Source organism: Mirounga angustirostris, unplaced genomic scaffold (genome assembly GCF_029215605.1).
Source record: "Mirounga angustirostris isolate CCGP_5_RB_7025 unplaced genomic scaffold, mMirAng1.0.hap1 SCAF_9, whole genome shotgun sequence".
Taxonomy (NCBI): Eukaryota; Metazoa; Chordata; class Mammalia; order Carnivora; family Phocidae; genus Mirounga; species Mirounga angustirostris.
The window spans coordinates 21,962,203-21,974,658 of record NW_026991717.1 but is presented as its reverse complement, the minus strand read 5'-3'; the positions used below and the strand labels follow the sequence as shown (position 1 = coordinate 21,974,658).

General features: G+C 48.3%; 1 long non-coding RNA gene across 3 annotated transcripts in view; it reads right to left on the bottom strand.

The window, feature by feature from the left end:
- Positions 1-753: 753 nt before the first annotated feature.
- LOC129046507 (uncharacterized) overlaps positions 754-12,456 on the bottom strand; it is a 33,126-nt gene continuing 21,423 nt past the window's right edge. For 2 of the 3 annotated variants that reach the window (XR_008507966.2, XR_010404905.1), the window contains 2 exons: positions 3,283-3,385; positions 754-2,050 (listed from right to left, as the gene is read on the bottom strand). This is a non-coding gene — a long non-coding RNA (uncharacterized LOC129046507). The remainder of the gene's footprint in view (positions 2,051-3,282; positions 3,386-12,456) is intronic. The other variant, XR_008507967.2, reaches the window with a different exon arrangement.

Below are 12,456 nucleotides of genomic sequence, written 5' to 3'. Positions count from 1 at the left end.
ATATAGGACCTAACACTGAGACAGTGGGCACAGAGCCTGGGAAATGCAGATCACATGGGAACCCCAGAGCAGCACTCAAGAAGGTGGCGTGGGCTGGGACCACAGGCACCCACCAGCACAGTCCACCTGACTCTAGCCCCACTGGCCCGCTTTCAGCTGCGCTGCTGGGACCTCTTCTGCACTTTACTCGGCTGCCTCCAGCTCACCCCTCATGGGTGGTTCACAGGCCGCCTTCTGGGGGAGGCTTTGCTGAACCCACAGGTGCTACACTGTCTTGGGCTGCTGGTTTCTGCACATCTTCTTCTCTAGGGGTGAGTTTCCTGAGAGCAGACAGTGTATCTGATTTTGTCCCAGGTCATGAACCCAGTGTAAATTAAATGCATGAGTGAATGAAGAATGAAGGAGTGACAAGCCTGCTCTTGGGTAAACTGCAAAGAGTAGGTTGAAGGGCTTTTCTCTCTGGACATACCCTTTCCATGCTTCCAAGATCCTGGAGTCCATTATTGGACACTGTCCCCCGGTGTCCTTCATGTCTAGCCCCCACCCCTGGTGTTTAAGGATATGTAATTGGCACCATGTTGTCAGGGGCACATTCCCGAACATTGTGGCAAAACACAGCTGCCTATTTATAGCCAAGGCTATTTAAAGCCAAGGGTTTATGGAAAAATTGTTATGTGTTTGGACAAATTTGGAAGTTTTGGGTTGAAGCAGATTAAACATGATTCTTTACCATAGCACTTCTCAGATCCTTAATTCGCTAACGTGACAGTCCAGGAAGAGGACGTATCAGCCAAGTTCCCCAAACTTATATGGCCACAAAGGTCTCATTTAGGAACACCAAGCAGAGTTTGGTAATTGGTAAAATAATATTTTAAATATATTTAATTGATCTATCTTTGAATAGGCAACATACACACACACAAAGTACAAAATTCAATAGACAAACAGGTGCTCAGGAAAAATGTATCTTGCTTTCCCACCTGCCCTCCTGTTCTCCAACCACTGTCAGAGACTTCATGGGTTTCCTCCCAGAATGAGGCATGGCTAGTCACCCAACGAGGGGGGTATCCAAGAGGGCTGTGGGTGTCCCAGCTGTCCCCCACCACTCCCATCACTGACAAGGAGCCTGCTGTGGTGGCTACCGCTGTTTTGCTCTGTCCAGGCTGGACACACATGGCACTTCTTCACCTGGATTTCCAGAACCTGCCAGTGTTTCCCTGTGCTCTGCGACCGGAGGGTCCTGTGCCTCTTGTCAGTAAGTCAGAGAGAACAACGTGGCTCCCCTAGGCATGGCTTCCTCTTGTCCACGCTCAGTGCAGCCATTTGGAATGACCTCGGGACGGAAAATATCAGGAACAGCCCTAGGCTATGGCTTTGAGTAGCCTTGGGATCTCTTTGTCCTTTAGAAGAAGGAAGGAGGAGTTTTTTGGTAGATAACCCAAGGATTACTTGAGATGTAGCATGTTAACCGGGAGACCCACTCCATATTCTCCCTTCTTGATGGAACAGACTTTCCCTGAAGGGGGTGGGAGGGACACCAAGCAGATAATGACAGAAGATGATAAGGAAGAGGGGGGGATGGAACAGGTGTATTAGTTCTGTGTTGCTGCATAACCAATCAGAGCCAAGCCTGGCTGCTTAAACCAACACATATTTATTATCTCCTACAGTTTCCAGGGTCAGAAATCTGGGTGGTTCCAGTTCCACTTCTTTCCAAGATGTGGTCAAGATGTCAACCAGGGTTGCAGCCATGAGAAGGCTTGACTGGGGCCGGAGGTCTGCTGCCAAGGTTACTCATGTGATTGTTGACCGGAGGTCTCAGCTGAGTATACTTCTCCATGGGGCTGTCAAGGGTCTTCCTGACATGGCATGCAGCTGGCTTCCTCCAGAGCGAGTGATCCAAGAGAGACTAAGCAAGGAGGGAGCCACAGTGCTTTCTGTGACCTTGTCTCCAGAATCATACACAGTCCCTTCTGCTACATTCCATTTGTTAGCAGTGGGTTGCTAAGCACAGTCCACACTCAAGGAGAAGGGATTCAGGCTCTGCAGTCTAATGGGAAGAATAGCAAAGAATTTGTGGACATATTTTAATTATGTTTTCAGTGGGGACAGAGGACTAAGCATGGGGCCAAGGAACAGCTGGTAGCTCCTGGTCCATTACTAATAATCCCTGTCATCTTGGCAAGTCACTTACTTTCTGGGCTTCAGTCTCTCCCAGGCTATTTGGAGATGGTGACATCATATTCTGTTGGAGGGCCAGTGGCTCAACATGACAGGGAGGCAGAGAGCTACAGAGTCAAGGGTGTGGGCTTTGGGATCAAGTCCCTGCTGCACCACTTCCTCTCTCTCTGAGCCTCGGTTTTCCCATCTGCATCATTACCTGCCTCCCAGAGCGGTGGTGAAATGAACAGAGGCATGCATGTGCAGAGAGCTGGGCCCAGCTGAGCCTAAACTGAGCAAGTCTAGAGGCATCTATTTGCTGGTGAAGCCAAGAGGTGTGAGAAGGCTCTGCATATAATCCAACCAATGAAGAACAAGCTGCAGGAAAAAGTTCCTACCCTCCATCACCCGCGGGTTCTGTGACCCATATGAAGCTGACCTCTACCTTCATTGTTTTCCCCAGCTGGGCTACATTCTGGGGTCATGACCAAGATTTTGCATCTGGAGGAAGTATTCAGTTGCTCCTGTGATTAAAACTATCCCCCAGATGAAAGCCAAGAGCATCCTTCATTCATCATGTTCTCCACTGCTTGGTGTTACGTGTTATGTAGGCACATGGTCTGGCTCAAGCCCTGGTGGCTTAGGGACCACGGAAGCCACATTTAGAGAGCACATGGAAAGCCCCCATGTGCTCACCTTTGGGGAGAATGCCCAGCTCAGGGACTGCATGCCCCAGCCTGAGAATCAACGTTCTGTGGCTTTATATGAAGTCTGAAAAACTTGCTAATAAAATACCAACTGGAAATCAATTGTTAGCCCAGCTTTACTGGGCATCCAATTTTCTAAGGCCTTAGAATTTTTTCTGGAAGAGGAATGGATGTTAGCGGCAAGAAGTTCTGCCAGGGGCTAGAAAGATTCTTGCTTCTCTGACAGCCAGCTCTTGGTCTGGGGGCTTTCTCTGAAGTGGTTTTGGAAACACCAGTGTGGGTTCATTACTGCTGGAGACTAGAAACATGTACAAGAAGCTTCCCTTAAGTATGCACGATTGTGCTCACAGCTCCTTGGGAGAATTCCCACCAGACAGGCTGGACTCTCTCTGAACCTCCCAGGACCTGAGTTTACCTTCTCATGGGGAGCGGTTGGCTTGAAAGTATGGTCTGTCCATTGCGCTAAGGCAGATACTCCAAGGTCTGTGTGACCCCTCCCTGACCAAGCAGCACACCTCCTGTGAGGGAGAACACAGGACAGCCTGAAAATTCCTCTTTTCTTTGGAAGCAAGGCATTTTGCTTTTACTGTTTTTAAAGCAGAATAGAGAGAAACCCACATCTCAGGGCCCCACTGAACCCAAGGCTTGAAGTTGTCTGTCACCAAGGGGCAGAAGCTCTGCCCAGAAGAAGCAGAGAGAGGTGGGACACTCCTCTCTCTTAGGACCCCGAGGCAGGGTATGGGTGTAGGTGGACCCTCTGCCAGTTGGCCCCAGGCTGCATGAGTGGCCCTGGTCCTGAGCATGGGATGGAGCTGAGGGTTAGAGTCCCACCTTCAAGCAGAAGGTAGGACAGCGTGACCTGGATCTAGGTGGTACTGGCACACCGGTGGTTATAGGAAAATAGGGAAAGCCAGAGCCTGATGCCTGCCTCTTGGCATTCTCTGAGCTCTGTCTCACTGGATGAGCAGAGGAAGCCACTTTGATATGGCAGACCCAGGAGCCCTCCTGCAGGGAGCTACAGGGGGTAAAAGGTTGGCCAGAATCATAGGTAAAGAAGCACTGGCATCCAAATGAGACCTGCTGGGATCAGCATCCCAACCACAGAGCCCCCATGTGGGGCTGGAGAAGGTAGGAGAATGCTGGGCTCTGTCAGATGTCAGAACCACAGCCATTCAGAGGGTGGGCCGGCCACGTAAGACCTTCCACCAGGGGGCAGAAGAGCAAAGCTGAAAGATTGATGCACCATTGGACCAAGTCCTTGCAAGACCAACTTAGGGCCAGGAAACTTCAAACACCTTGGGTTGCAGGGCCTGATGGTACTATGGGAGAACAAATCAGAGCTGGGAAGAAGAAGAGAGCATCTGCTGGCCCTTTGGAACAAATCAAATATGGCAACAGAGCTCAGAGCCAGCAATGCAGGCTTGGGGTGGGGAGCAAAGAGCCTGCAGGTTTTCCTTGGTTTCTTAATATCAAACCCCTCACGTGAGAGGGCAGGAACCATACACCCAACAGAGGTCTCCCAGCAGCCAGGGGACTGTGGTGGAGACTGCATGTCCTAATTTCTTTCTGTCCTGGCTGGTAGATCACAGAGCAGAGAGCTGTGATTGCTTTACCAGATCTAGAATTCTGTAGACTCCAACAAGAGTGGGGCAAATTGAAGGATCACCCCTGACATGCCACGACTTGGGGAAGGGTGGTTTAGACAGCTTTGGTTGTTGTACCAGTTATCTCTTGCTGCATAACAAACCAACCCAAAGCAGTGGCATAAATAAAAAATATCAGGTATTTTGCTACTGAATCTGGGAGTGGATTACGCTTAGCCAGGCATTCTGAGGCTTCTGCTGATGACTGCCTGTGTGAACACCAAATGTCCTAGTTTTTCTAAACAGGCTAGAAAAACAATTTTTAAAAATTTAAAATCTAACTTTTTTTAAAGATTTTTATTTATTCATTTGAGAGAGAGAATGGGAGAGAGAGCACGAGAGGGGGGAGGGTCAGAGGGAGAAGCAGACTCCCTGCGGAGCAGGGAGCCCGATGTGGGACTCAATCCTGGGACTCCAGGATCATGACCTGAGCCGAAGGCAGTCGCTTAACCAACTGAGCCACCCAGGTGCCCTAAAATCTAATTTTTAACTAATTAAAAACCTGCAAGGGCGTCTGGGTGGCTCAGTCGGTTGACTGCCTTTGGCTCAGGTCATGATCCCGGGGTCCTGGGATCAAACCCCATGTTGGGGTTCCTGCTCAACGCAGAGTCTGCTTCTCCCTCTCCCTCTAACCCTCCCTCCTGCTCATGCTCTCACTTGCTCTCTCTCTCAAGTGAATAAATAAAAAATCTTAAAAAAAATAAAAAATAAAGGGCCACCTGGGTGGCTCAGTCATTAAACATCTGCCTTGGGCTCAGGTCATTATCCCAGGGTCCTGGGATCGAGCCCTGCATCAGGCTCCCTGCTCAGCAGGAAGCCTGCTTCTCCCTCTCCCATTCCCCCTGCTTGTGTTCCCTCTCTCGCTGTGTCTCTCTCTGTCAAATAAATAAATAAAATCTTTAAAAAATAATAAATAAATAAATAATAAAAAAATAAAAATAATTTAAAAACTGCAGGGGCTCCACAGGAGCAGCCCAGGGGTAGCCAGCTTGTGCCTCTGCCTAGTCTTGCAAGGTCAATTTGGAATGGCCCTGGCAGGTAAGGCATTCCAGAAGCTTCTGCTCAGCACACTGGTGCCTTGCCTGAGGTGTTCAGAGCCAGGCAGGGGTGAAGGATGTGGTGGCAAAGGAGTGAAGTAAAAGGCCTTCCCAGAGAAGCATGGCAGAGCATGTGGGCAGCAGATGAAGGGATGGGGTGGCAGCTGAGTGGGACCCACAGTTCACAGAAGCTTTCTGCAGTCCACTCTCTTATTTTTTCTGTGAAGACCCACTCTTTACCAACTTCCCCAGAAAAGCACACCTTTATGAAAGATCCTGAGCACAGCCACACTGAGGAGTAAGTAGCTGCTGAAGCTTAACATAACTCTCCCACCCAGGGACAGCTGTCCTTTACCAGGAGCAAAACGTGCAGAGTCAAAGCACAAAGCTTTAATAGTGACATCTCAAACTGACAGGTAGGTGTCAGGTAGGGTGTTAGGTGACGCTCTTAACCAAGCCTATGAATTTCTGCATCATCATCATCACCACCACCATCATCATCATCACTGTCATTATCACAACCATCACCATCAGCACCACCATCACTACCACCATCAATGTCACCACCCCCATCATCACCATCATCACCACCACCATCACCACCATCATCATCATCACTGTCATTATCACAACCATCACCATCAGCACCATCATCACTACCACCATCAATGTCACCACCCCCATCATCACCATCATCACCACCACCATCACCATCATCATCATCATCACTGTCATTATCGCAACCATCACCATCAGCACCACCATCACTACCACCATCAATGTCACCACCCCCATCATCATCATCATCACCACCACCATCACCACCATCATCATCATCACTGTCATTATCGCAACCATCACCATCAGCACCACCATCACTACCACCATCAATGTCACCACCCCCATCATCACCATCATTACCACCACCATTACCATCACTGTCATCATCATTGCCACTACCATCATCACCGCATAATAAAAATATCCCATCTTAACTTCAAGTGGAAGAAGAACATGTCCTGCTTCTGCCATATCTACTATCCTCTATGGCCCTGGAGAGCATTCATGGACCTCAACAGCTTCTGCGAGGCCCATATCAGCCACATGATGAAAGGCTCAGAGAGAGACACCAGAGAGTGAGTCAAGCCTGTCCATACTGGCCCTGAGTTACCAAGCATCTGCTATGTGGCAGGCCAGGGGTAGGCTCTGCACCTTCCTCCTCAAGCCCCCCGCTGGGTCCCAAAAACCAATCCCCTTTCTTTCCCTGTTGTCTTGCCATCTGGAGGACTTGGTCCTCTTTCTCTACCTTGTTCTGCCTGCTCCGCCCATCTCTCAGCTTCCTTCCCATCAACTGCCTTAGTAGATGCCCAAAACATTTTCATTAAAGAAGCAAATGTCCGGGCGCCTGGGTGGCTCAGTCGTTAAGCGTCTGCCTTCGGCTCAGGTCATGATCCCAGGGTCCTGGGATCGAGGCCCGCATCAGGCTCCCTGCTCGGCAAGAAGCCTACTTCTCCCTCTCCCACTCCCCCTGCTTGTGTTCCTGCTCTCGCTATCTCTCTCTCTGTCAAATAAATAAATAAAATCTTTAAAAAAAAAAAAATAAGAAGCAAATGTCCGTTGCACATGTGTGACTCCCACAGAGTAGGCATCAGGCAGTTGTCTGGCCACCAGTCTTCCTTCTCTCAGCCCAGTGGTGCCACCATCAGTCCCCTTCATTGTGGCAAGGGTTGAAGGCACTCATGACACATGCAAGGCAATTCCGTGAAGGAGCCTATCTCTGGTACTCTTCAGAGGGGACCATGGCATGCGGCCATGTTGCATGTCATAGATTGTCGAGTTTAACATGACCCAAACAGGCTCAGTGCTCTCAACTGTAGAATGGGTTGTTTGGATTTTTAAATGCAATTATACATTTAAAATGTATATTTATCCTCTACAAAGTGCTAGACAGAGGGGAAGTCATATTTTCTTTCTCAATGTGATGGGGAGGGAAACTGAGGCTCAGGAGGGAGAAAAAAGACACACTCTTATCCCCATTTTCTTGATGACTTGCCGTGAGAACTTGGAGCTGCCTTGAGCTTCTCCAGAGGACAGATTTCTCAGTTGTACAATGAGGACATTGCATGGAAAGCATCTAGTGTTCCTCTGAGATGCAAGGCAGCACCACCATCATATCGACACTTCCCCAGCAAAGCTTCCAGTGCTGTGGGTTGGTGGCATCTTGAGGACTCACCAGTACGGGTGTTCCTTCACTAAACTGCAGTGGACGCAGCCCCCAAACTAAGCAGGGCCACAGAGTCCACCCCAAGATGAAGGAGCAAGTAATCATAGAAATCATCCTTGCTAAACTGCAGCCAGTCTACTGTGACATGTGTGTGATGAGTACTGACATATCACTTTACAACATACTGAAATTGTTACGTACCTCTTATGAGAATAAGGTAAGGTAGATATGGCGGAAATGTTCACTTTGCAGATGAAAAAAATGACCTTCAAAACAATTAAAGGCCATCCTGAGACCACACAGGCAATTATAATGCAGTTGGACCCTGACTCCCAGTTCTGTTTTCTTGTGATATAAGCAGTCAACAGGGGCAGGGAGGCGAGGGGTGACTAGAAGACATTTTTTTGCCTCCTTAGTCTGATCTTCCTCTGGTCCTAAAGCCACATTCTCTAGAACGCTACTTCTTTCCCATCCTACACAAAAGGGAGAATTCATTAAGGACTATCAGTCCCTCACACCCTACAGAGAATAAAATCTCCACACTGCATTTGACCATGACTAGGTAGTGAGGTTGTGTAGAAGGAGGGAAGGATGCTACTGAAGCCTAAATCATTGTCCAAGAAGGGCTAAGTGGGTAGTCTACTGCAGTAAACAGGGTAGAGTCAAGAAAGGAAGACACAAGAAAAATTGCTCATCAATATTCCTTGTACAAGAACACAATTTAGTCTTATACTTTTATGGGGTAAAATGTATGCCCCCTAAAATTCATATGTTGAAATCCTAACCTTCAGTACCCCAGAATGTGATTGTATTTGGAGATAGAGACTTTAAAGAGGTAATCAAGATAAAACAAGGCCATTAGGGTAGGTCCTAATCACCTTTGACTGGTGTCCTTAGAAGAGGAGATTAAGACACAGATGGGCATAGAGGAAAGACCATGTGAAGATTTAAGGAGAAGGCAAAAATCTGCATGCTAAGGAGAGAAGTCTCAGAAGAAACCAACCCTGCTGGCACCTTGATCTTCAACTTCTAACCTCCAGAACTGTGAGAGAATAAATTTTTATTGTCTAAGCTACTTAGCGTGTGGCATTTTGTTACGGCAGCCCAAGCAAATTAATACACACACCAACAAAGTTTGTCTCTTCTAATTAACTCAGCAACATAAGTCACTGAGTTTCTATCATTGCCATGGATGCCAGGGAGCTCAGAACCAAGTGATTGATTATAGTGATTATAGTGATTATAGCGTAGACTGAGTCCACACATTTTGGGGACATGTGCCCTGCCCAGTAAAACCAAGTGAGGAATACTCAGGAACGAGGGTGTGATAAGTCTGCTGATCTTCTCACTTCAGAATTGACTGTGCCATAGCTCAGAACTGTTTATGGCCATTTTGCCTAACCTGTGCCTCATTTTGCTGACCTGGAGAGAGGTATCTATTGACCCAGGTCAGAGCTCTAGTCTTCAGCCTATCTTGTTCCACATGCTGATACCTGGCTGACTTCTGTAACCAAAATTAAAGAGGGTGTATCTGGAAGCCCCACATGGAAGCATTCTTGGATCCCCTGCTGAAGAAGCCCCTGGGTATGGTATGTGTCTGCTCTACATACATCCCAACCCAATAGCAGGCCTTCTGGCAGGACCAGCCTCAAGTTCAAACAGGGTAAGAAGTACCAGTCCCCAACTCCATTCCCCACTATGGGGTGATTCCAAGGGTGCTGAGAAGGGTTTGGCATCTTTCCCCATCCCTCTGTACCTACTGGCTAGATTCCCACATTGCACCAATAGGGCTTCACTCCTTTGGAGGAAGTCTGGGATGGTCTTACTGAATAAAAAATTTCCCCAGGAAGGGCCATACTCTAAAATATTGGCATTGTCAATATGTGTGTGCTCTGACAACAGATCTGAGGGAATAGCCCAGCACCCCTACCCATGTCCCTCTCACCCAGCAACAGGTAAGGCACATTTATCTTTACCTGACCATGACCTGAAACTCCTCCTGTGTTGGCAGAGAATCCCCCATGGTGGGAGTTTGGTGGGAGGTGACTTCTGAAACCAAAGTACTGACACCATCCTTCCTCACTTCCCCACCTACCCAGCAGGGCACAGGCCAGTCACCTGGGTTCAGGCACCAGGATGGTCTTGCATGGGGTTTGGACTCACAGTGAGAGGTGAGATCACGAAAGAATAGCCAGAATTTATGTACAGAGAGGGCAGTGGGCTGCTCCAGAAGTTAGCAGCACCCCAACTGGCCATTCTGCTGGCGTGGCTGTGAACGTGGTTCCTGCTCCAACACCCCCTTGGTTCCTGGGTATTTTCCAAGCTTGGTTCTGCAGCCTTACCTCCCAGTGTCCTGCTAGTAAAGGCCCTTTCTGCTGAGTCATCCCAGTTGGTTTGTATTGCCTGCCACCAGGCTCTAGTTAATTGGTCTGGAGCCAGGAAGGGAGGTGGAGCCCGTCCCCAAGGAGAGCCACCATGGTCTTAAAAGGCACCTGCTTCATGTGAGGTCTGTGCAGTCTTCAAGCAATGGATGGGGGTTCTATCTTCAACAAATGGGAGTGAACCCCTAGAGACCCTTATGTTCAGGGGAATCTGAAAGCCCTCCAGTTCAAACATCCCTATCCCAAATGTCAGGGCCCCAGCCCTTCCCTTGGACCCTGACTTTTGCTGACCTGCTCAGGGAGAAGAGGAATTATACACCAAAGGAGCTCTTGAACCTGCCTAATGTGTACTAGTAGGAATGAGAATGTGCCTGGAATGAGAATGAGAATGATCCTGAGGGTGCTGGACCAAGGGGAACAGTAAAATAAACTGGATAAGAGAGATTTGTTGATATGAGGGCATTCAGCCATAACACAGACATTAAGGAACATGCCCTAGGATGATTCCCTCTGGGATGGCTCTTGGAAACTTGAAAAGAAGCAATGGCCCACATTTAAAGAGAGCAGTGATGGGGAAACAATGCCAGAACTTTCGAGGCAGGCTGTGGAGGAAGGGTCAAAGGGCTCAGAGAAGTAGCCTCTAAGAATTGGTCTGCTCTATGAGACAGGAAAACCCAGCATCTCCTTGGGAAGGCTGGAGGACACTCTCCAAGGTGATAAGGCATTCTTGGTGAGGGGAGCACTAACATTGTTGAGAAGCTCAGTGGTGGCTGTCCTCTGCAAGCCAGGCTGAAGTTAGGAAACACTGTCATACAGCAGGGCTTCCAGGAGCAGTGGGGATGAGAACAAGGGCCGGAATAGCAAGGGCCGACAGCAGCACTGAGCGGCAGTACTTGCTTCTTCAAGGTGGGTGTAGTTACCATAATTACCATAATGGACGTAAGGTCAGAATGAGGGGGAAGAGGGTGAGTGTTCTAATTTTCAGAGACACAGGGAGTGGAGATGGTCTATAGAACAAGGTGTTCCTAGGGGCAAAATAGATGGGCACTGCTTAATAAACACAATCAAAAGGGTTGAGAACAGATTCATATCCAAATGTCCATCAGCTGATGAATGGACAGACAAATGTGGCATATCTATACAGTGGAATATTATTCAGCCATCAAAAGGAATAATATACTGACATCAGCTACAATGTGGATGAACCTCAAAAACATCGTGCTGAGTGAAAGATGTCAGTCTTGAAAGGTCACATATCGCATGATTCCATTTGTATGAAATGTCCAGTATTCTGGCAAATAAAGATTAATAGTTGCCGGGGGGTGGGGTGGGGTGGGTGGAGGTTGTTGTAAGGGATGAATTGAGCCTGACTGCTAAGAGGTACAGTTTCTTTTTGGGGTGATGGAAATGTTCTAGAGTTAGAGAGTGCTCATGGTTACACAACCTTGTACATAGACTAAAAACCACTGAATTATATACTTTAAAAAAACACTTTATTTATTTGAAAGAGAAAGCGAGTGAGTGAGAGAGAGAGCACAAGCAGGGGAGGGGCAGAGGGAGAGGGAGAAGCAGGCTACCTGCTGAGCAGGGAGCCCGACTCCAGGCTTGATCCCAGGACTGCAGGGTCATGACCTGAGCTGAAGTCAGACACTTAACCGACTGAGGCACCCAGGTGCCCCTGAATTGAATTTCATGAATTGTATCTCAAAAGAAGGATGTATTCACAGAAGACTATGGTAAGTCATATCCTCTGCCCATTTTCCACACCTGAACCAGTTTTCAGACCCAGAATCCATTGACTAAAGAGGGGACTGAGCCCCACAAGGAAGAACTTCTCAATGCCACGGTGAGTGTCATTGGTTCTTCCAGTGGTTCTTCCAGTCTGTCTCTGAAAGAAACTGTGGTGTTCCACTTGAATAACCACACCTTGGAAAAGGGAATTAACCAGATTTTCAAGGGCAGTTGGATATGGTCCAAGCTGATGCTGGTATTCAAAGTGCCATCATGCCCTTCCTGTGAGGACGTCAGGTAACAAATGTATTTCTGGCCCAGATCCATCTCGTGGTGGCCCAAGGTAAGGATATGCATGTACTCGTGGGCACTGGAGAATCGCTCCACTCGTCAGTCAGGAGCTTGGGAGGGGTTCAAGAAAGCCTGGGGAAGAGGTATGCAGTTGGACTTACAAAATGACTGTGGAGCATGAGGATCTTTGTAACCACTAAGGAGAGGCACTAAATCACCAAGTGGAGAGGAGAATTTGACCAGTGGATGTGTTCATCTGTGCTCTTGCAGTGGAGGATGGAG